The sequence below is a fragment of the Nannospalax galili genome, unplaced genomic scaffold, assembly GCF_000622305.1.
Source record: "Nannospalax galili isolate Female #2095 unplaced genomic scaffold, S.galili_v1.0 scaffold685, whole genome shotgun sequence".
NCBI classification, from domain to species: domain Eukaryota; kingdom Metazoa; phylum Chordata; class Mammalia; order Rodentia; family Spalacidae; genus Nannospalax; species Nannospalax galili.
The window spans coordinates 3762142-3786074 of NW_008353482.1; the positions used below are offsets into that span (position 1 = coordinate 3762142).

General features: G+C 42.8%; 1 protein-coding gene across 1 annotated transcript in view; it reads right to left on the reverse strand.

Annotated features, from left to right (window-relative positions):
- The window catches only part of Fam189a1 (family with sequence similarity 189 member A1), a 530618-nt gene that overhangs the window by 355465 nt on the left and 151220 nt on the right, over positions 1–23933 (reverse strand). The gene's annotated exons all lie outside the window — the stretch shown is intronic.

Consider the following 23933-nt stretch of genomic DNA (forward strand, 5'->3'; position numbering starts at 1 on the left):
ACACACACACACACAAATAGAAGATGTAAAGACTGAAGAAAGAAAGAAGATGGAGGATGGATTAAAAAAGGGGGAGTAGAGGAAGGAGGAGGAGGATGAAGAAGAGGAAGGAAAGAAATAAAAATACCATTATCAGAACACCACAATGATAATTGCTAAGCCAAGATGGACACTCAAGAGTACTAAAAGTAACACTTGAATTTTTCAGAAGCATCTTTATTTTATCAGAGCATCTCATCCAGAATATTTATTAATCACTGGGTTTTAACATAGGTTCTTTGATTTTATGATACTCCTTCCTCTACAAAGTGGTTCTTAGTCCTCCTCCCCTTGAATATAAGCTGAACAGCCAATCATGGATCAGGGAGGGGCTCATGGAGCCTACCCCTCCATGCTGAACTACTGGAAACTGATGGATTCTGGGGGTGGGGAGTGTCACTACCTTCAGTTGTAGACCCAACAGTGAACCCACCAGGCTCCAATGGACAGTTCCAAACCCATGGCCACATAGACAATCCTGATTAAAATTCAGTGGGTCTCCACATGGAAACCTAGCACTACAGAAGCTTCTTAAAGTGTATACATACACATTATAAAAAGGGATTAAAAAGAATTAACTTATAACAGTGGAAAAGTATCATCACCAGACACCATAGGCTAGCAAAGTAAAAGTTCAATGCCAGGAATGAATTCACTCTTTTGAAACTGTTGACTAGGGATCCCATAGATTCTCTAACAATACTGGCCTTTGCCCTTGCTCTTGGTTACCCACCAGAAGTTGATTATAAGATCCTATTGCTGAAGATAGTACATATATGCACTGTAGAACAAACAAGGAGAAATCAAGCTGATACTAACTTCAAAGCTTCGTCTCTTCTGGCTAGCTTCCATAGTGCTGCAAGGTGTTATGCATGCTACTGGAAGAGAAAATTAATCATCAACCTTACCCAGCTGTGAATTCTGTGAGCTACAACAACTGACTCCTAATGACTTATTTTTACACTCATAGATTAATGCATCCCTCAACTCTCACCAGAGAAGCTTCCTTATGCAGCAGATGGTGATTAATACAGGGATCCAAAACTGGCCAACGTGCAGAGAACAAGAGGCTACAGAATGCTTACCTCTGAACAGGACACCTATATCAAACTTCCTGAGCATCCCAAGGCTCGGGAATCATTGCAAAAGAGGGGGCAAAAATATTGTGAGAGCCAGAGGTGGTGGATGACCACAGGGAAACAGTTTTCCAGACAACTGGTCAGTTACTCATATGAACTCAGAATGATGGTGACAGTATGCCCAAGTCCTATGTAAGCTCAAGCCAGACAAAAATCCTAGCATAGGGGTAAGAGAATAAAAGACCCGAATCCAACCTAGGGAACTACTGGCAACTCATGGCTGTTGGGAGGGAATGAGTCTCATTTAAGGGTGAGATTCTTGGTAGGTTAATCAGGTCCTGTGTATGGACCCACACTGAGGGGCATACAGTATATAATATATTGTATATTATATATATATATATTTCGTGTACTCTAATACTAGAGTACACTAAATAAAGTGGGGTTCTTGGTTGCAGATAGGGGAAGGGATCTAAATGTGATCAAAATATATTGTTTAAAATTTGCAGAAATTCAATAAAATAATCAGTGGGTCAAAAAAGAAAATGGCGTGAATGCGCAGATTGCACCTTCAGGGAAGGAGATGAAAAATAGATAAAAGATGGGAGGGGAAAGCAAACAGAATGCACTGTGTGCATGTGTGTGTGTGTGTGTGTGTGTGTGTGTGTGTATGTGTGGTGTGTAATTGTCAAAGAACAATTTTAATCAATAAAAAACGCAAGAGCAAAAAAAAAAAAGAATTGAGAACAAAAATAAACTCATGAATGGAGACTGCACACATTATCTGGAGCCACAGAAACCTTAGTGCCTGCATCCTTTCATATCAGGCGAGGACAAAATGTCCTGACTGAGGAAGGGGTCAACATTAAGAAGTTACCCCTTCTCCGAAAGAAGCTAGGTGAGAACATGAAGTAATGTGGTAGCTCTGCCATCTTCTATCATGGAGCCAAATTGTGTGTCTTCATTCATGAACTCAGTTTCCCCCCACCCATCTTCCTCAGGGAAGATAATGAATGTGGGGTCAGGGAGGGATGCTGAAAGCCACATGTATCTGTTTTCTAGGGCTACTGTAACAAAGTACCACAGGCAAGGTGAACTAAGCAACAGACATTTCCTCACAGTTCTAGAGGCTGAAAGTGTCAGACCCAGGTGTCATCAGACTGGTCAGTCCTCTTTCATTGCCTTGTAAATGACTGTTATCTCCATATCTTCATATCTTCCTCCCCCTCTGCATGTCTGTGTCTTAACCTCCTCTTCTTAGAAGGACACTACTACTAACCAATTGAGGTCTAGTCTCATGTTTACTTAATTACTTCTTAAAGACCCAGTTTCCAAAAACAGTCACATTCTAGAGTACTGAGGGGTATGATTTCAACATATAAACTTGGAGACAGAGACACAATTCAACTCATAACACCAAGAATACTATACAAATGTGCTTTTTATCATCACATGAGATACAGGCACAAGCAAAACTATATTTGGGTCTGAAGTATCCCCTAAAGGCTTGATCCCCTCACAGCCCACAGCACTAGTAGGAGGTGGGAGAACCTTAAAAAGAGAAAGTCTAGTGGAATGAAGTCAAGTCACTGAGTGCATGTATTTACAAAAATGACTATTGGGACCTGAGCCTCCTCTTCCCCCTTTGCTTCCTGGCTGCCATGAGGTGAGCAGCTCCTCACTCCCACTATTACATGCTAGCTTATTACAGGACAGAGGAATGGAGCCTACCAACCATGGACAGAAACCTCCAAAACTGTGAACCAAACTAGAACTTCCTCCTTGTGAGCAGATACATCTCAGTTATTTGTTACAGTAATTGTTGCTTAACTGACATAAGCAGCTTCTCCCTCCCCGCCCCTTACACAGACAAACAGACACACACACACACACACACACAAATGCATATAACTTCTATTTACCCCACCTCAGACACTTATTTTTCAAATACCTGTTACTAAACTTCAACTTGGTAGATTTCAAGATACTTATTACTTTGCAGACAGTTTAGTTTCTATGGCTGCAACATCCCTTAAACACCATTAGTCTCATGTCATTTGGTTTGTCTAGACCCCTGAGAAGGCAGCATGACTTCATGAGACTCTTTCATGTTACAACTGGCTATTGTGGCAAAATTTATCATCAAATACAGCTCTGTGAGTCTAGTATCTCAATCAAGATGAGCTTTCAACTGACCCCTAACCCCATGGGCAACCAGTGTTAAGATCGCCAGCCCTGTGAATTAGTGGTAGAATCTCCTATACACGTATTCATAAAACATTAGAGTTCTCTAACAGTGATTTTTGAGCCACTACCCTCTCTCCCCCTCTGCTGAATTAGAACGTTTATTACAATAGTGACCTAATTTACTTTATTTTTGTTTGAATGACTGATCCCAGTGAACATGCCTGACAATTTGCATAGTCCTATGTGTGATGAAAACAGGTTTTTATTCTGCATATAATAGAATGGCATGTATTAATCATAAATTTTTCTGCAATAACCTTGAGTTAACATTGTACTTATAAAACATTGCACTTATTGCAATCATCACTCATTTCCAACATTAAATAAAAAGGTCACTAGTAAGTTTCTATATCTCAATGGAGAAAACTGTGAAACTGTGACAATTAGTGACAGATGGCACAAACATCTGATTTTCATGTTTAGTTCAGATGCCGTTCTGCACATCCTTGCTCTGCAGACATAGCACACTTAGCTGTTTCCGTGCTCATGCTTCTCACCACAGAGCAGACAGGACTTAAAGTGGTAAAGGGCTCTCCTGCCTCTCCCTCTCTCATCCTCCTCTGTCAAGGATTTACCATCATTGTCTGCTTCTTCTCTTCCTGAATCCCAGCTCCATCCCTCCTCCAGAGTCCACTCTAGGGGTTAGCCTTCCCATGCCTCCCTTCTCTTCTTCCAGTGACTCCTCCTGCCCGTCAGCAAATATATTCACCTTATTTTGACTCCTTAAAACATTACACATGGAATTAACAAACAGCCTTGCAATTCTACTTCTGGGTATACACCTCAAAGAAGGGAAAGCAATGACTTGAGCTATATATGCATACATTATTCACAGGAGTCAAAACATGGAAGCAACACAAGTGTCCATGAGGAATGATCAGAAAATGAAGTGTGGCATTTATATACAGTGGACTATTATTCATCATTTAAACAGAAGGAAACTCTGACACACTGCAATATTGATGGACCCTGGACACTGCCATAGGTGAAATAAGCCAGTCACAAAAAGACAAATACTATATAAGTCTACTTATATAGAAGGTCAAATTCCTAGACAAAAAGTAGGATGCTAACTCCCAGGGACTGAGGTGGGGTTGTTGTTCATGGTTACAGAGTGACAACTAGTAAAGAAAACATCTACAGATAGATTGTGGTGGCGCATAGGAAACCTCAACTGCTCAGTCCAATGATTCATTCTCAGAATCCAACAGGATCTGATAATCAAGAGAGTTCTACAGTGTTAAACCCACTTCTCCCTGGCTCTCCTCAACAATTATTGAAGGATATTTCTGTGTGTTAAGTATGTGTGCATATGCATGCACATATACATTTGTATACATTTACATTATGAAAATTCTAAGTGTTTATTTGCACACATATATCCTATGTTTTATAATCCCATTAACTGAATATTTACTACTTCCAGACACCATGCAAGTATTACATATCTGGTCTCATTTGGGTCCCAAAATTATCTACTAGTTGCTTCCATATTCTCCATCAGTCCTCCAATGATCCCTTCCTATATGGCACCAATATATGATGGGGTTAATTCTTGGGGTTCTGATCCTCGTCATCTTTCCAGGTGGTCAGGTGAGCATAGGCATGTCCCTCTCTCACTGCTTCTATGGCAATGAGTCCCAACCTTCCTCTCCAGCCCAAGTCCCTCTGTTGAGGTCCATACACCTCACCCATGTGCCCATCCAGTATCTCCATCTGAATACCCTGTAAGTCTCCCAAACTCAGCAAAGATAATGACCCCATTCCCTTTCCATCCCACCCAAATCCACGCCAACACCTAAGTTCTGTATTTTATGGACCTCTGTTAATTCACTAATGCACTTAAAGAAAAGGTTCCTCTCTTCACTTGCAGTTCTGACAAGAGTTTATACATACTCAGTGACCCATCTAGCATGGAGCAGTTGAGTATAAGAAGCCTTTGGATCAGGTGACTGTCCAAGACGAATCCTCTAATATGAATCTAATAAGCACTGCCAAACTGGTGCTGGCATCAGAGAAGGATACCAATTTCCTGCTACACTGACCACACTGTAACCATCCACCATGGAAGAGTATAATAGCTTCCTTTCTGTAATAACGTTCAGGTTAACAAGAGAAAAATAGAACAGATGAATCAAAACCTTATAAAGTCAGAATCCTTCAAAGACAAAGACCAAAGACCAAAGTAAGGCTGCCACTTAGACGGGATGGCTCTAAAACATGACAGCCATGTAGAAATGACAAAGAAAAACCAGCTGTGAGCTAACAGTAATAGAGTGAAAGACAGCTTCTCCTGGGGCTCTCTGAGCAGCATTCTCTTCTCCTGATAGAGAAGATCCTTCCAGAATGAGGGTTTTATGATCTACTAGCACATGGGTTGATCAGAGAATTTATGTCCAGATCTTATCCAATAATATTTCTAGGTTTTATAATTGGCCTTGGGAAGAGTGGTTCTCATTTGTAGAATCTATTTTCTATGGCATCCCTTGGAGGAGAAAAAGGGGACAGGAGAATGATGGTCAGAAGAAAGTCAGAAAATGATTTTGCTGCTGCAGCTTTTCCAATGTCTTTCAGTTCAAAGCATTCAGAAGGCCAATGCACCAAACTTTGGGAACTGTTTTCTGAGACTTCTGTTCCCAGGAAGCTTCTCTGTGATTTGAGAAGATTCTGTCCCACTATCGTTGAGAGATATAACCATATGCCTCTTAGCTGAAAATGCACAGAAGCTCTGTGGGATTTAAAAAGGGACCTCAGGCCCAATTTGAAATTTTCTTTGTGTAGAGATTATGCTTCATTTTTCATACCAAGGACAGATAACTTTAGAGCCAGGTCAGCAGAGTCTGCTGAGAAGCAACTGTCTGAGACTTGTTCTGATCATCGGCACATTGCGGGGGAGCACAGGTTCCCTCCAAGCAAGCCTAGAGCCTTTCTTCTCTGAAAAGTCTATGATCAACTAGACTTTCAAATTCAACCATCACTGACTCCTCTTCAGACCATCCTTCAGAGTACATGCCCAAGTCTGTGAATGTGTGAATGTCACCTCTACCCCTCCCCCAAGAATTCCACCAGGCTGAGGAAATACCACTGAGCCAGCAGAAGGCACAGCACGGTTAACAAGGGTCTCAATGACCCAAGCCTAGAACGCCAGTTTCCAATGTCAGAGGTCTTGGGGCCTCCTTGACCAGGGGAAGGATGGGAAAACAGGATGAAAAGAACCGTTCTCCCTGGCTGGTGGTACTGACCACTCTAAAAACAAACTCATGGGGGTAAAACCTCTCGTGGAACTCCCAGAAGTGCCTGTTCCCAGCACAACACTGCTGAGTCAACAGCCTTCGTCCTCAATGGCCAAAAACCAGGGTGCATGAGTAAATTCTGCTCTCAGTCTCTCAACTGAGGACAGGGTCTCCAAGAGAGAGAAGCCTCCCAGTTAAATCAGCTGACAATTGGGTCACTGCTCTGTGACCCAGTCCCAGCAGGGTCTCAGGTTTCAAATGGGCCTGAGCAAAGTCTTTGCTGTGGAGCAGAGAGTTCTGAGCTTTGACTTTCCATTTGTCACCACTCATAGGGTCGCCCTTCAGTGGTGGCTGTTCACCAGCCTCCCTGCCCAACACTTAAAAGCCACAGCACTAAGGACTGCCCAGGCTGTTGTAAGGATCCTCCAGACACCCAGGAAGCTGACGAGTAATGCAGCCTGCTGAGCTCCTTCAAGACCCAAGATTTCCTCTACTGCTTTTTAAAAAACATGCCTAGATATTCCTAAACATCAGATGTCTAGGGAGGAAGATCCTACTGGGGGATAGGGAGTTGAGGAATCACCAAGGAGCAGGACAAACTAATTACACATCAGTGTATCAGAACAGGCTAGGCACAGTCACTACACCCAAAACAAACAGCTGTGGCCAGTGTCTCTGACCAAGAGGGGACTGGATAAGCAGGTGATGAAATGTGTGGTCTACCAAGCAAGCCCTCAAGGGTAGATGGCTGGGAAGGTTAAGAGACGCTTTTTCAGACCAGCCACTGGCCTCTGGAACTAAGACCCTGACTTTAGAAGAGAGAGGAACTGTAGGTTCCAATGAAGTTTAAATGTGAATACATCAGACTGAGGGAAAAGACTAGAAAACACAGGATCTTAGACCAAGACTGACAGCTTCCTTCTTCAAAGAACAGAATGGTTAGAGCACCCATATGCCCAAAGGCTGTTTGTGTCCCCACTCCTCTTCTAATTCGTGTGTTTAAATCTTAGGGGGGTGTCTCTGTGAGGTGGTTAGATCATGATGTCAGAGCCCTCCCTCCAAAACCAGAATAGGATTAAAGCTGTAATACTGTGGTTTACTGTGATTAAAGGGGCGGAGCTTTAAGTCCCTCTTGACCTCTGGTTAAGAGAAAAAGAAGCTTAATGTTGAGTTGTCCATCGATGGCCACTGTTTTAACCAATATTGCCCAAAGGCCAGATCTGGAGAGCTTCTAAACAGCTGAAAACACAGAGGTTCCTACAGGATGGCAGGGTAGAGAGAGTGTGGCAGCCCCAGAAGCCTTCTCACATATCCTACCCTGAGCAGTTCTTCCACCCAGCTGTTCCTCTCTCTCCTATGTAATATCCTTTGTAATAAACAGATAAAGTGTTTCTGACTTCTGAAGCTGCCATGGCAAATTAATCAAATTTGAGTACTGAGAGGTGATGTACCAAATTTACAGTTAGTAGGTCAGAAGTACAGGCCACATACATGAGAACGGCCATTGACAATCTTGGGGACTGAGCCTTCAACATGTGGAATCTGATAGTATCTCCAGGCAGACAGCACCAGAGCTGAGCTGAATTGTAAGACATCCTGTTAGTGTCTGCTGGGGAACTATGAACTGTGGGGAATCATTCCATACATATTTGGTGATCAGAGCTGAAACAGTGAGTACAAAATCACTTCAATTTTTTCCAACAGGTCAAATAGTCTCCCTATAGAACAAAGACAGGTAGCTTGCCCTTTCTACCATATCACAAAGGCAGTATGTATAAGGAAGGAGTCCCTGGTCAGACACTGGTTCTACAGGCATCTTAATCTTAAACTTTACCGGTAAATCTGTAAGAAATAAATTTCTACTGTTTATAAGCTACCCAGGCCATGGCATTTTGTTATAGTATCCCAAATAGATCAAGATACCAAATAGCCCTCCTTTCCCAGACTACTTGCACTAATGTGTGGCCATGTGACCCACTTCTGGCAAAGGGATATATGCTCAAGTCTGTGAAGGTTGCTGCTTCTTGCTTCTGATTCCTGCTGCTTAGAAGACAGATATGCTAGTTGGAAAGAAAGTGGCCCTGTAGTAACTCTGAGGCACCAACCATAAGGCAAAGCCAGTATGTTAGTAACAGCAAGCAGAAAGAAGTCTGGGACCCTAACAGCACTGTGGAGGGAGGGGCTAGATTAGCTTTTTCCTTATAGCTTTTTAAAGATTTCCTTTGTTTTATGTGTATGAGTGTTTTGCCTGCATGTATCTATGTGCACCATGTGTGTGCTTGATAGCCAAGGAGGCCAGAAGAGGGCATTAGATCCCCTGGAGCTGGAATTACAAGCGATTATAAGCTGCCCAATATGGGTGCTGAGAACTGAACTCAGGTCCTCTGCCAGAACCATACATACTCTTAACCACTGAGCCATCTCTCCAGCTCCAGCCAACCAACCAATCTTGCAACAAGCAACTCCATGTGCAGCTTGAGACACAAATAAAATAATTTTAATTAAAAATTGCATTCAATATAAAAATTGCTACAATGGCATTTTGTTATAGTTTCCCAAATAGACCACGACACCAACTAACCGTCCTTCCCGATCCAATAAATTTAAGGGAAAAAAATCCAATGTTTAAAGCATAGTGAATCATGAATCTTATCTAAAGATTGTCATAAAAGAAATAAATCTTACTGAGATTAAGCCAAATCTACCCATCTATTTAGGATAGTGTTGTAAACTCTCAGAATGGAGTCAGGGAGGTCTTACACAGTACCCTGCCCCAGGCTTGGCCAGGCTAAGGCTCCCTCACTAGTACCTGTGTGTCTGTCTGAGCTCAAATTTCCCATCTTTCTCAAAAGGCTCCAGGGTCAAGCTGGGTATGGTAGTGTACACACCTGCAATACCAGCATTCTAGAGGCTGAGGCAAGATGACTGCCACAAGTCAAAGGCCAGCCTGGCTACATAGCAAGTACCGGACTAGCTAAGATTAGCTTGTGATAAGCTGTCTTAAACCCATCCACAATCTCTCCCCTCCCAAAAAAGCAAAAAAAGTATTCATGGGGCTGGAGAGATGGCTCAGCAGTTAAGAACACTGGTTGTTCTTGCAGAAGACCTGGGTTTGAATCCCAGCACCCATATGGCAGCTAACTGTCCATAACTCCAGCCCCAGGGGATCTGACAGCCTCTTCTGACCTCTTGCGGGCATTGCAGGACACAGGTGCACTTACCTACATGCAAGCAATACATGCACACACATAAAATTTAAAAAATAAAAAAGTAAAATGTAAAAAAAAGTATTCAGGGTCATGAATATTTTTTTTAATTTTCTCTCAAAATAAGACTTATGCAACTTCCAAGTGGAGCTGGCCCTTCATAGATACGGGTTCTACATCCAAGCGTTCAACCAATGGTAGAATGAAAATATTTGGGAAAAATGCATACATATTGAAAATGTAAAGACTTTTGTCTTGCTACTAATCCCTAAACAATACAGCATGACAATTATTTACAGAGCACTTGAGTGGTAATAGGCATTGCAAGTAATTAGAGATGAGGTAAGGACATAGCATGCTATAAATACCTCCTAGAGAAACACTACATACCCTATCTTATACAAGGGGCTTGAGCACCTAAGGATTCTGGTATCTTTAGGGGGTCCTGGAACCAGATACCTGCAAATATGGAAGAGTAACTGTAATTAATTTAGTAAACCTAACAAGATCGTTCACCTTTTTAATTAAAGCCACCAGCTGTGCTTCTTAAACAGCACTGGCCTGCTGGGGGCCTGCTGTTATCTCTAGATACGAGTCCACTGTATAAATAAATCAGGGAGGAAAACTCTTTGGGCGCCAACCCAACTGTACAGTGGGGTTTGGTAGATTTGAAACAAAGATCTCCAATATCCTGGCAGTTATCTACCAAGCCCTCAGTTTTAATTTTATATCCTCACATTATGGAACCCACCCACCTCCAGAACTTCGGGATAAGCATGCTGGACAGTGCAGGGCCATTCTGGCACTTGCTCTGTGGAGTTAAGCCAAGGTCAGAGCACTCTGGACTGAATGCTAAATGCACACAGACTGTCCCCTGCAGTGTCCTGGCACAGGATGTTGACACTGGCCTATGAAATTTTAACTGTGAGACTTTCTGTTAGAAAAACCAACCACAAACCACAGGGATTGTTAAAAAAAAAAAAATCAAATGAATGAATAATGCAGAGGTTCATTTTTTCAAATGAATAACAAAATAGTTTATACACAAGCTTTTGAACCCTCCTCTAGATGATAAATATCCCATTACATCAGTAGAGATGAAAATTAGACTGCTCAACCAGGTGAAGCAAATTTAATCAAGCGCTTTCCATCCTGTTTTCTGGGATCTTAACATTTTTGAAAATGCTTTGAGAAAAATTAATCTGAAAACAACTTTAAAAATATAAAAGACACAAATGAAACCTGGGTTTCACAGAAGTGATAATGTAAGGACACTTAGCTCTGAGAGTACTACTCTCTGATGTTCCACCCCCAGGTACCTTAAAGGTCCCTGGTCTGGGGTGGAACAACTTCTTCAATACATTTTTTGATGTATGAAATTGCCTAAAAGACAGAAGAGAAAGTTATAATCACTGCTGAATGGGGTGAGGAAGACCATCAGACATGAGCAGAGTAATTACCAGGCTAGCATTTCCCTTTGTTATGGTTTGGATGTGGAATGTCCCACAAAGGTTTATGTGCTGAAGGCTGGTCCCCAGAGCGGCACTACTGGGAGATGGCAGAGCCTTTACAAAGTGGGGGCCTTCTGGGAGGGTCCCTAGGTCCAGCAAACATACTCTCAAAAGAGGATTAGCAATCCCTGGTCTCTTCCTCTTCTACCTCCTCTTGGCTGATGAAGCAGTGGGTTGCTCCATGATATTCACCTGTTGTGGCGTGCTACCTCATCAGAAGTGCATGCAATGGGACCAAATGATCATGAGTTGCAATGTCTAAACACAAGACCCAAACAAACCTTTTCTCTTTATAAATAAGCCTCAAGTATTTCAGTATAGCAATGGGAAGCTGATACACTCTTTTTTAGGAAACCAATCTAATAAGAACAGAAGACTCGGAGTAAAGGTTAGGAAGAAATGACAGAACTCTAATTAAGGAAAATGTCATTTACAGACCTCTGAAGTCAAGGGTGATACCTGAACTAGGAGTAGATAAGAGAGAGTAGTACCCAGAGCCAGGACAAGTCAGGTGTTGACCATGGTGCTCTGAGGAGTCACCATGTCCCAGGGTGGTGGGACAGTCCTCAAGATGATGAAGACTTCATCACTGATTGGATAAGGGACAGGGAGAAGGAGCTTAACAAGTGACCATAGACATAAATACTTAAAGTCTCCCACAATCAGGAGGTGCCAAATGTGAACAATTACCCTTTATGTCTTCGGTATGACACAAATCTCAGCAGAATAAATAACTAATGCATTAGCATACCACAGTGCTGCTCAGTACAGAATACACACAACAAGAAAAAAGGTAACAAAAACACATTAAAGAAGCATTATATGAGGCTGGAGAATTGGCTCAGTGGTTAAGAGCACTGGCTGCTCTTGCAGAGGACCTGGGTTTAATCCCCAGCACCCACATGGTGGCTAACAACCATCTATAATTTCAGTTTCAGGGAAACTGACACCCTCTTCTAACCTCTGAGGGCACTGCATGACACAGGTGCACTTACATGGATGCATGCAATATACTCATCCACATAAAGTAAAAATAATATACAAAATATTCTAGAAAAAGAAAAGGAAGCTCTGCTTCAAACTCATCACCAGGGTCACATGGTAACTAAATACTTGACTGATTATTTTTATCATCCTTAAATATTCCATATCATTTTATGGCTTTAATGAACCAAACATTTTGAAATAGATTATGAATGACAGAATTAGTTTGCAAGTATATGTTCCTCAACTTACAATGGGACTCTGAACCAATAACCCCTTATAAGTAGAAAATGTATTTAAGGCCAGTCTTGGTGATAAATACCTCTAATCTAGCTACTCAGGAGGTGAAGGCAGGAGAATTGCAAGTTCAAGGCCTGTCTGGGCAACTTAGCAAGACCGTGGGGTTTTTGATGTTCTATTTTGTTTTGTTTAAGGGGGACATATTTTATTTTTCTTCTTCATTTTTATATTGGTTCTTTGAGAATTTCATACAACGTATTTTGAAAATATTCATCCCCTCTCCTAACTTCTCACAGGTCCATCCCCTCTTTCCTACCATCCCCCAACTTTGCATCCTCTTTCCATTTTTTTTTTTAACCCATCAAGCCCAATTTGTGCTGCCTATGTGCCCACTTTTTTAAGGGCTGAGAAAATGCCTCAGTAGAGTACTTGCCTAGCATATGAAAGAGAAGGGGAGGGAAAGAAGGGAGAAAGAAGGGAGAGGAAGGAGGGAGGGAAGGACAGAGGTGAGAATGGGGGAGGGAGGGAGAGAGGATTTATCTTGAATGGAACCTAATCCTAGCTCAGCCACACAGCATGCCCTATGGACTGTCTCCATGTTCACAGGACTCACTGGGAGCTGCTGTCACCACCACTGCTCACCATCATGAATGAAGACTGAACCTCACATCACTAGCTGGGAAGAATTCAAATTTGAAGGTATAATTTCTTCTGAATGCCTGTTTCCACACCTCCACAAGGTCTATATGCCCAACAGTGATGGGGCCAGGAGTCTGCTTTATGGTGACACTGGAAGTCCACCATGCAGTCATTGCATCAGAGAGTGTGAACAGTTCCAAATAAATAAGGTTCACTGGAAGCATCTCCCCAAATGCCCACCCCGTCATAAAGGTTCCCACTGAACCCTGGTGGTTTGGCCTAGCTCCCTGGATCTGGGCAAGAGGATCAGGGTTTCCCTGCTGTCTCTCCCAAGGGTCTACAGGCCTGGACAGCAGCCGGGCTGGCTGAGCATCTGCAGGCACAACACACAGATCACACAGGGGGCAAGCACCACCACACACTGAACAGAGAGCTTTGGGGTTGGGGGAAGGAGGCAGAAAACATGCAATTCAGGCAGCTGAGGATGCCTGTGCATGACCAGGGAAAAGACAGTTCAAGAACAACTGAGCAGCAAGCTGCCCAGCCCTGGAGGCCTCATGTTCTATGAAGAACACGGCCCCTTCCTACCTGGACTCCAAAGGGCTCCCCAGGGGCCATTACCTTCTCCTGGTCCCCTAGGAGACCTGTTCACCATCCAGGCTGACTCCGGGAAGTGCCTAAAAAGCAGTTACAAATCTTACACTGTACAGCAAGGTTCTAAAAGTTTTCTCCTGGGGGGAAAAAAAAAAAAAAAACAGAAAATGTTCTAGAGAATCAAGTGCCTATTTTTATTCCTGTGGTATTTTCTAACCTTGTCTTGTAGACTTGTTTTTGTATAGGCAACCCTCAATTAATTCCAAGCCAGAACCAGAGATACTTAACACACAGTTCACTGGGAAAGAGGCACAAATGAATAGCTCATAGCCACTTGCTCTTCAGTAGCACTCAGTCCTGTACCCTCCTGTCTCCCACATGGAGCAGGCAGCAGGGGAGTAGATACTGGAAATCCCAGGGGAGTTGTTATTGTTAAGGAAGAACCAAAGGAGGTGCCTTATACTGAATCCATAGCCTCTGAAGCACTGGGGAGTTGGGGGATGGGGCTTAACTAATTTCATGTACATCTTCATAAGCAGATGATGGCCGAATATGGTTAATTGCAGGTATTATGCTCCACTTTGCTAAGCCATAGCAGGCATCTGAGGGAATGGCAATGTACCACACTCACAGGCCTGACCCCCTAGGTGCCCTAGGACAGAAATAGCTTGGTAGGAAGGAGGGAGGGAGGGAGGGAGGCCTGCTGCTTCTCCAGGTATTATGCTGCCCACATCTCAACATCTTCTTACTATTTGTATTTATTTAATATTATTTCTGTTACTATTGGGAGCGATTCCATCTTTAAAATACAGGCTGTATTTCTCATATTTGAAGGACTATAACTGATGTCTTCCCCTAACACTCAAAGCAAAACCCCAAAGCAGGGGTTGGAGGAAATAAAAGCAGCTACATCCCAGCGGAAGGGGAGCCAGAGCCAGAAAACTAGACAGACCAAGCAGTAGCAGGCAGCTAGGGGTGGGGGTGGGGCGATAGAAATACTCAAGAGGAAGAAGTGAACCTGCAGTGGGAGGAGCCACAGAAGCAGAGACCATGAGAGGAGTGTGCCTCCTAGCTTCCTGCCCTTTTAAAATCACCAGGAAGTAACTGGCCACACAGGATCAGAAGCATCCTGGTGCTTTGTGACATACCAAGGCTGTACCAAGGGAAGCCACCATCCCCAGCATTCCCCCAAAGGCAGTGGCCCTGGTGCACTGATATGGACAGGACAATTTCACAACTGTGACCTGGAAGTGGCAGAGGGAGGACTGGGGTTTACAAGTCCGTGTGAACATCACCTCTTTTGTGAGAGATTAAACATACATTTCTTTAACTGAAATGTACATAGTGGGGTTTTGGCCCTGATATTAAAGTATAGTAAATCCTGAGTGCTGAGTCAACTTCTCCATAGTCTACAAACTCCAAAGACCTCATGGGCCCTGGAAGGACCAGCCAGCCTTGTCCCATGATAAGCAACACAGAGAACAGGCAAGTCCACTGGCTCTGGGCCTGGGTGTGGGCCTGGCTGGTTGCTTCCTAGGACCTTTTTGTTCATTACATGAGTAATACACACTCAAGGAAAGAAGTGGAAAAAATGCAAAAAAGAACAAAAGAAATAATGTAAACTATAACCCAGCAATAACCCAGTTAATGTTGTGTTTCTACTCAGGTTTTTGTTGCATATGTATGTGTGTGTGTGTGGTGTGCAAATATATATATGTTCACACATGTGCAGAGGCCCAAGGTTGACATCAAATGTCTTCCTCAGCTGCTTTCTACTTTATTTGCTGAGGCAGGGTCTCTCACTGAACCCAGGCCTTGCCTGTTCTGACCTGTCTAGTCTCTGGTTGTTAGAGCTCAAGCCTTTGTCTCCCAAGTTCCAGGACTGCAGGTAGCTGCCACACCTTCTCAGCTTCTACCTGGGTCTGGGAATCTAAACTCCAGTCCTCAAGCTTGCATGATAAATGCTTTTTCTGCTGAGCCATTTCCCCAGCTCCTGTATTCAGGCTTTCTTAGATACACATACACTGATCACAATTAGATCACAATTAGGAGTCCTATTGTGTGCATTTAAAATAATGTAGGATGTCCCCAGGCCATTGATAGTCTCTGAAAACATGGTTTTCATGGCCCTAGAATCTGGAAATGCCATTCTATAATCACCCTGCTATTGCTTTCTGTTCTCAGTATCCAGACAATTTTCAGCTAAGATCAGTAAGGCAGCTGGATACAAAAGTTTTATTGCTGTCTCTGATTTTATATAACCCTTTAAAGGATGACTGAGTCAAAGGGCAAAACATTTGTTTTCCAGAAGGTAATACAAATGGATATTTCCTACAGTTGGCTAGAAGAGGTTCATTCTCAGACCTGGGCCTCCTTATTGAGAACAAATACTTAAGACTGTCCATCAGTCTGAGGATTCTTCAAAGCCCCACTCCTGAAAGGAATGTTTCTAATTTGTATGTCTCTGACTGCTTGTGAGGTTCAGTGTTCCTGTTTGCCTTTCCTATTTCTTCAGTGGTTTACTGACTGGAGACCACACAGACCCTTTGCATTTGATGTTAATGCTTTCTTATTGATTTATGGCTGCTTTTAGTATAATAAGGATGGATTGGCAGGTAGACAGAATGTGTCCTGATTTGCCAATTCTGTTGATGGTGTTTGACACACACAGGACACTAATGGATGTGTGGTCAATTGTATCAATCTTTCCCCATGTGATGCCTTCCACTGCAAGTGCAGTGTCACTGTCCTTCAGCACAGGATCAACCCTGGCTCCCCTGCTTGCTATGGGCATGACCCTCCCATTGTCTCAATTTCCTAGATTGAATATGGAGGATAATACAAGTGGCAAGTGTATTTAATACAGAGGTAGGATGTGGCAGACAGTCTCTGAAATGCCCCGATGGCTGGCTCTGCCTTTTGATATTTGTATATCAACCCTCAGTTCCAGCCAGGGAGGAACAGAGTTGTAACACAGTAAGCATAGAAACAGATACTCCCTAGGGGCACCTCAATATAACACAGAAACACTCAGGGAAGCTGGGCCAAGATCCTTGACCTGAAGGGGAAGCACAAATATGAGCAAAGTGCAATGATATACATGCATGAAATGTCATATTTAGACACAGAAACTGCAATGTAAATATCTGCTTTAAGTGGCTAAGCTTAAGGGCGATATCTTATATAGATGGCATACAGGGGCATGGCATACAGGGTGCCTTGCTTACAAAGGTCTAACTTGGTGACGGCTTGCCTTACAACCTCTCAATTTTACAGTGAGATTATTAAAGGGCATTAAAGGTATTTTCAACTTATGGGAGTTTCTAAAGACCTCTGTTGTAAGTCAAGGAATATCTACACGTGAAAGTATAGAACAGTGACTGTGGTAGATTATAAAAAATAGCCCAATAACTTGTCACTGCAAATGAAAAAACACGTGATCCTTCTCTGAAACTGGGCTTTGACTGGACTTACTTCAGCCAAGAAATCAGCCGCGATGACAACGAACAAAGGCTAGAAGCCACCTGCACATAGGTACTCACCATCCTAAGACTGTGTCACTACTACGGGAAGGAGCCATACCCACCAGATGAGATGACATGACCCACAATCCCTGCTGCACCCCATCTTACAGCTGGCCACTTACCAGGTGAGGGGACCCTCAACTCCAGGCCCAGAAGGTTATGAACAGTACACACAGAACCACCTAGCCATGCCCACACTAAGTTCCCAAGCTAAATGCCCTATGAGTGTTCATCAGTGAAAGGAGTTGTGCCATTACTACTATTATTATAATGGTATAGCAGCCATTATTACTATCATGGTTGTGAGAGCAATTCAGTGGCCACACATGTCTCTTAATAACATAATCAAGATCTTACTTGTTAATTAATTGACTGGAAACATATTTTGGCAAATGATAGCAGGTAAGCATCCAACCTCAAGTTATGTTCTCCGTTCTCCATAAACCCCTGGTACCTTGCTTTAAGATATCACTTCTGTTGATCATTTCCATTGATACAGAAACAAATCTTGATCCAACACCACACAGTTGTTTTCATTTTGTTTAGAATAATGTTAGCTTCTCTCCTGCTAGGATACTCTGGGAGAAATGCTCACAATTATCTGTATACAAGAGTACTGAGCCTGCCAGGGAAGGGTCCCAAGAGGGACAACAGCATTAGGAATGGCTAGATTGGAAACAGGACAAACAGATGGGGGAGATGAAGGCAGTCACAGTCACCAAATGGATGGCACCAGGGCCACTGTGTGCCTAAAATCAAAACAAAACCTGTCCTAAATCTCTAAGTCAGTTGGCAGCAAAATTCCCCAAGCTCATTCTAAGCATAGCCCTGGGCACTATAAGACAATGGTGAGCCTATGTGTAAACATGTGGTGCCTCTCTCCACAGCTTCCATGGGAAACAGCTCCACAGGCAGAACCTTTGAAGAAATACCTACAGGTCAGTGTGAACACAAATGACCTCAACAATACAGAACACAGCAGAAGTCAGAGGCACTGCAGGCCAATCAGAAGGCTTCTTGGGGGAAAGTTTCCAAGATCGTGAGGAATAAAGTTCAGCAAAGAGAGGATGTGAATAGGTGCAGGAAGCAGGAACAACTCCTGCGTGGTAATCGACTTTTTCAGTATATTTCTGCATAGAAGGGAAATCACATTCCTTGTTCTATCTAAGCCCTCAGCATATTGGATGATGTCATCATATTGATGAGAACAGATCTTCTTTACTCTGTCTACTGACTGACTCAAATGCTCATTTTTTCAGGAAACATTCTGACAGATACCCCATAAACAATCTTGTCAGCTATCTGGGCATCCCTTAGCCCAATCAAGTTAACACATAACATTAACTATTAGAGTTCTAAGCTCCACAGAAAAGGAAAGCAATTCTTAGGCCACAAATCCTGGCCCAATCCCTCTTCCTGCCAACTCCACCCAATCTGAAGCTTCCAATCCCTGTCCAGGTACACTTACACCTATGGCCCCTTGCCTGTCAACCTCTCTCCCAGTACCACAGTGTCAATCACAGCTATAAATGCATTTCAGTACAAACACAGGCAATATAAAGTTCTCTACTGAGGACAGTACACTACTTAATACAACCTTTTTCTGGATCATTGTTCAGAGGAGTACATCTCTGGCTCTTTAAGATGGCATCTTTTCCTTTGATGCAGTAGTAACACAGCAGAAGGAGCATGAGGCCAGCCTCACAGCCAGGAGGCAGAGAGATCAAATTTCATTACAAACAGGAAGCAGGAAGTGAGGCCAGGCTATGAAACCTCAACGCCTGCCCCTGCTGACATACTTCCTCAAGCAAGGGTCCATCTTCTAATGCTTCTAGAATCTCAAACAGTACCATCAACTGAGTGTTCACACCAGCCTGGCTCTGATTCTGTCAGTTCCAGAGACAGCTGCATCTTCTCCTACAGTGCCAGCCCTGAGACACAATGGTGAATGGCAGAGTTGAACAGATTTTGCCATATTGGGTGCCTGGTCACCAGGGCTGCCTTCAACTCTGGCAAAATGGATATTGTTGTCATCAGTGACCCTTCCATTGACCTCTACTACATGTTCTACAATGTTCTAGCAGGATTCCACCTATGGCAAGTTCCACAGCAGCCAACTTGTCATCAATGGGAAGGCTATCTCCACCTTCCAGGAATGAGACCTCACCAACATTAAACAGGGTGATGCTAGTTCCAGGTATATTGTGGAGTCGACTGCTGTATTCAATACCATGGAGGAAGCAGGGATCCTCTTGAAAGGTAGAGCCAAGAGGGCCATCATCTCTGCTCCTTCTGCTGATGCCCCCATGTTTGTGATGGGTGTGAACGACTAGAAGTATGACAGTTCACTAAAGATTGTCATAAATCCGTCCTTGTCCACCAAATGTGTAACCCTCCTGGTCAAGGTCATCCATGACAACTTCACCACTGTTGAGGGACTTGTGACCACAGTCCATGCCATCACCACCACCCAGAAGACTGTGTATGGTCTCCGTGGGAAACACGTTATAGCCTTGAGGCTACTCAGAACATCATCCCCAAGATTGTGGGCAGGGTTATCCCAGAGCTGCCAAGATTGTGGGCAGGGTTATCCCAGAGCTGAGCAGGAAGCTCACTGGCATGGCCTTCCATGTTCCTGCTTCAGTTATGTCCATCCTGGATCTGACCTGACACCTGCAAAGAAAACTGTCAAATATGATGACATCAGGAAGGTGATAAAGTCCTGAAAGGGCATCATGGGCTATACTATAGACAAGGTTATCTCTTGGGACTTCGACAGAGGCATTCACTCTTCTACCTGAAATGACCACTTTGTCAAACTCATTTCCTAGTATGACAACAAATTTGGCTATACCAACAAAGTAGTAGATCTTAGGATCCACATGGCCTCCAGGGGGTAAGAAGCTCTTGACTACTCACCCCAGCAAGAACTGGGGATTCCCTGCCCCAACTCATCCCCCAACACACTGAGTTTTTCACAGTTTTCATCCCAGACCCTCAGAAGAAGGGGAGCCATTTAGGGATCCCTATCTCTTAAATAACTTGACCATCATCACTAAAGTTCACTGTATCCAACTGCAAAACAAACAAACAAACAAAAACAAATACATGAGCCTATGGGGAATATTTCTCATTCAAACCACAATACACTCTGTGGCATTTTTTCTCAGGTACATCTTCCTCAAATGAAGGAGATGCATTAAGATCCAGAGCCTGTCCACAGCTGGTGAGTGTGGATACCATGGGTATTCTGCTCTTATCTTACACAGTCTCTGGTGCAGAGCTAGAGGACCACACCAGTGCCCAGTGTGGATGCCTTTCCCCTGGTCATCTGCAAGCTCTACTTCCTGGCTCTTCTAAATATATTCAACCAATGGGACTCCTAGGGAACTATAGCTACTATCATGCTCAGGAAAGGTACCTCTCTAAGCCTCCCAGCCACAGTACCAGCCCCAGTCCCTCTGGTCAACCTAGGCTTTTTCTAAGAATGTAGTCTCAAAACAGATATAGCAAGATGGATTAAGGGGGCACAGCCCATAGGCTATGGTAGTATGGAATACCACAACATTGTAATGTAACATGGTAGGAGTTACATGGATCCTGTCACCTGGGTACTCTCCTCTAGAAGAAAGTGAGCTGGACCAGTTCACCAGCCTTATAAAGTACCTTTCATCTTCACTGTAGGATGTCCTCATTTATCAAGGCTTTACAGGTATATGCTGTCTTTTAACCAAATTAGAAGTGTGATAGCATGCTATCCAAAGATTGTTACAACAGCTAAAGAGTTATGATCTCCAACCCCTCAGGGACCACACTGGCATTCAATAAAACTGTCTTATAAAGCAACTAAAGTCAGGAAAGAGTGAGGCCAGAGTTTGCACACAGCTTTGGTCTGCTCCAGCAAGGCCTGACGTGGCACAAGAAAAGTTGAGGCTCGCTGCCCGTGCTGTGAGGGGAATCCAGCTTGGGCATATGACTTTTCTGAGAACACAATTTACAATTCAATCATCACTTGGTAGATCAGTTCCCTTTGTTACAAAATCCACTCCCTACAAGCTATGATGATATGGTCATGCTTCGTTAAGAGTTGAAGGGGGATTGATTTTCCACACCAATGCATATAAACATCTAAAGACAACTATTTCAGAATAGAAAATTTAATATGAAACAATGAATATGTCAAATATAATTGTTAAGTTATCTTGTTTGACCATGGTCAGACTCTGAAACATTTCAGAAATTTATCAGTTACAAAGAGATTACTAGGATACCTCTACTGCAACAATTCTAACTTCTTACTGAAAAGGTATAGATGCTGGATTATTGCCATAAAGGAAAATAAAACACAAGTCACTCTCACTTGTTTTCCAATTAATAAGCACTTGTGGTGAATAACCTATAGGGCAATCTTCCAAGACCTCAGAATTGACAAGAAAATATGCTATTCAGGCTTACACTCATTTTTAAATCTCTTACTGATTTTCATTTAATGGACCACTTGTCAAGTGACAACTTTCTTCTGTTTCTTGCTATGAAGCATCTATTTCCTACCAATGGGATATTCTCAAGACAATAACTGTGGCATCAACACTAGACTGACAGCAAAAAAATCTATTTTATCTATTTTCATGGGTGTTGAACAAGCCTGACACAATGCTCCATGAATTTACTGTCTTGCTCTGTGTGATCTTTTTGATCAGTATGTTGTCACAGAGAATCTCTCTGGTTATCTTTTATTTCCCTTCCTTTCATAAAGGCCAAGCTTATTTAAATCTTTGGTTATAAAAGTTTTTCAGCCAGATATAATTGCTTAGAATGTGATCTCAACCAATGCTGTATCAATATCAGTAAATCAGAAAATGTGAGTTAATTAAAAATTGTATTAATTAAATCTGTTCTTTGACAAGTTCACACACGTATACAGGGTATTCTGATTACTCTCCCCTCACCTTCTCTTATCTCCCTCTCCCTCCAACCAACCATCTCCCCTGCTCCCAACAAGTGCCTTTCCCAAATTCCTGGGTTTTTTTGTTTTGTTTTGTGACCAAGTTTAAAGAGGGTTATCTATGTGGCCACAGATTTAGAAGTAGCTATGGGAGTCTGGTGGGCTCACCAGTGCGTACATAACTAAAGGCAATGACTCCTCCTTACCCAGAATCTATCAGTAGCCATTAGTTCATCAGGGAGGGGTAGTGTCCTGTGAACTCCCCCCACCCACACCCGACTATTGACAGGCTCATTTTTAAAAAAAATTATTTATTTAATAACCACATGATTAGAAGAAGCATTTCATTACAGCTTTAACATATTCAATAACAATTTCCAGAGCAAAGATGCATCTCTTTCAAAATTGGCCATAAATTTTTAGGCTCACAGTTGAATTAATACAGTTATAAGATATTGAACTCAGTATAACTCTTATAAGACATAAAATTGAATGACGTTTTAAACTTTAAAAAAGATCTCCATTTAATTTTAAAATATACTGTTTCATACAGAAAAATTCATTTTTAATGCTATTAACACTTAGATGTTTGCACATGCATCTCTAATCTCTATGTTTTTCATTATTACTAGTCATAGTTGGTTACACTTGGATCCTTAGCACCTGAGTATGGATATAAAGTCATCAGGTAGATTTCAGTGGTAATGTTTTTCACCTTTACTAATTAACGTGAAGCAAATTTTTATGCATCTTCTTTAACTATAACTCATTTTTTATTTATTTTTATTTTTTGTGTGTATTTCATACAGAACATCCCAATCTTATTCATCTATATACCCACATCCCAAATGGCACCCTCCAATAGCCCCACCACCACCTGAAGCCCATATACTCTGTCATCCCTGTTACTACCCACTGTGTTGTCGGCACCCCCAGCCGTTTCCCAGTGCTTGTCCATTCGCTGAGTCTAGTCAGCCTATCTAGAGTTCCTTGGTTTAGGAAGATCAGCTCTTCCTCATCTAGCAGCAATCGGTTGCCAATATTCCTTTAGATAAGATTGGGGTCTGCTGTTCATTTTCCCAGTTCTATGCTGGGTTACTGTCTGGGAGTCTCCTGGGCCACCCTGGCCAACAACTCAAAGGAAGGTATCTCCTGGATAGGCCCATTTTTGTGCAGGCCCAGTGCAGGCAACTACAGCTACTGTGTGTTCCAGATTACCATGCTGGTCATGCTCAGAAGATGGCATTTTGCAGTCCTTCCTCCTATCATCTGACTCTTACATTCTTCCTGTTCTCTCTTCTGTGATGTGGTAAAAATGTCCTGATTAGAGCTGATCATTCAACGATCAATTATTCTCAGTACCCTGAGCAGTCGTAAGTCTCTGCATTCACCACCGCTCATCAGGAAGAGGTTTCTCTGATTAAGACTGTCTATGGGTGTAAACATACAAATACTTAGAAGACAGTTTGACAGTCTGTCAACTTAGCTAAACAACAGTAGTAAGTTCCTCCTCTAAGACTCCTAGGTCTCTTTTTTACCTTGTTTACAGTACCAGACATGGATTCCCTCCAGTGGAGTGGGCCTCACGGCCAATCACAGAGTGGCTGGTTATCCCATTACTGTCATGCCACTACCACACCTGTGGGCACATCTGGCCTGGCAGGTTTATGCTGTAGCTCTGTGGATGCTTTT